This window comes from Microtus ochrogaster (assembly GCF_000317375.1).
Source record: "Microtus ochrogaster isolate Prairie Vole_2 chromosome 14 unlocalized genomic scaffold, MicOch1.0 chr14_random_3, whole genome shotgun sequence".
Lineage (NCBI taxonomy): Eukaryota > Metazoa > Chordata > Mammalia > Rodentia > Cricetidae > Microtus > Microtus ochrogaster.
The window spans coordinates 7,091,113-7,092,793 of NW_004949098.1; the positions used below are offsets into that span (position 1 = coordinate 7,091,113).

A 1,681-nucleotide genomic window follows, 5' to 3' on the forward strand; every position below is an offset into this window, starting at 1 on the left:
AACAACTTAGCTTTTATTTTTTGTACATTGTCAGTCGTACCTTACCCTAAAATGTTCACATGCATGTTTTTTAAACTGTAAAATATTTCCATTTCTGTTTTGATATTTCATATACTTCTAGAACTGATACTTTCATTTCACAGGATGGCCAGATGCTGCCCTATGTATCATCGTAATATTTACATATGGAGTATTATCTTAGGGTCTATGCTGCAGTAAAAATGCCAAGCATTTGGTGCTCAGAAAAATTAATGGGAAGGTCACTAATGTTCACAAGTGCTTTGGACTCCTTACTTTAAAACCATATGCAGCAATCATGTATTTGAATGCTCTTTTGAGGTATCCAGTATATCTTAGTCACTTTTCTAATGCTACGAACAAATGCCATGATAAAGGCAACTCTTTTAAAAATAATTCCTCTTATAAAAATAATTCTTCAGTCTTTTCTCAATCGAGGGACATCTAGGTTGTTTTCAGGTTCTGGCTATTCCAAATAATGCTGCTATGAACATAGCTGAGCAAGGGTCTTTCTAGTATGACTGAGCATCATTTGGGTGTATGATCAGCAGTGGTATTGCAGGGTCTTGTGAAAGAGTGATGGATAAAGAAAATGTGGTACATTTATAGAATGGAGTATGAAGTAGCTGTTAAAAACAAGGATACCGCTCAGCTAAGGTAACCATATTGCTCTTGCTGGGTGCTGGTGTTGGAGGACCCTCCCAGCTGCAGATTTACCAAGAGCATGAATCAAGAAAAGTTAGCCAAACTTCAAGCTCAGGTCCGGATAGGGGGCAAGGGTACAGCTTGCAGAAAAAGAAGGTGGTGCACAGGACAGCTACTGCTGATGACAAGAAGCTTCAGAGTTCTCTAAAGAAACTGGCTGTGAACAACATAGCTGGTATTGAAGAGGTGAACATGATTAAAGATGATGGAACAGTTATTCATTTCAACAGCCCCAAAGTCCAAGCTTCCCTCTCCGCTAACACCTTTGCAATTACTGATCATGCAGAAGCCAAACCAATCACAGAAATGCTTCCTGAAATACTAAGTCAGCTTGGTGTTGACAGCTTAACAAGCCTTCGAAAGTTAGCTGAGCAGTTCCCACGGCAAGTATTGGATAGTAAAGCACCAAAACCAGAAGACATTAATGAAGAAGATGATGATGTTCCAGATCTTGTAGAAAATTTTGATGAAGCATCAAAAATGAAGCTAACTAAAATCCTCTGGGTTTCGGAAGCTGGCATGGACTAGATTTAACAATCAGCTCTGTTGTTCCAAAGTTTTACAGACATGGAGAACATCACCTGTTACTAGTCCAGTAATATAAATATTTTGTATGTTAATAATGCTGTTTGATCAGCATTTCTCGGTCATTTGATTTTGCATTTTGCATTTCCCAGCATCTATTCTTCTGATCAAAATATGAAGTACTGATGCAGTTTGAGGGTGGTTTTTGCTTTTGGGGGGAACTTTTGGGTGTGAATGTATATGTTGTGTGTGGGTATGTGTGTACACGGTGGACAGAAAATTTGATAACAGTTATATCTATCCTCTTCCTTCCCCCAATAGAAATAAAACAAATCTTTACATTAAAAAAAAAAACAAGGATACCAGGAAATTTGAAGGCAAATGGCTGGAACTAGAAAAAATGACCCTGAGTAATGTAACCCTGACCAATAAA

At 38.0% G+C, this 1,681-nt stretch overlaps 1 pseudogene; it reads left to right on the forward strand.

Moving 5' to 3' along the window:
• Nucleotides 1-711: 711 nt before the first annotated feature.
• LOC101989318 lies at nt 712-1,386 on the forward strand (annotated as a pseudogene).
• Nucleotides 1,387-1,681: the final 295 nt, after the last annotated feature.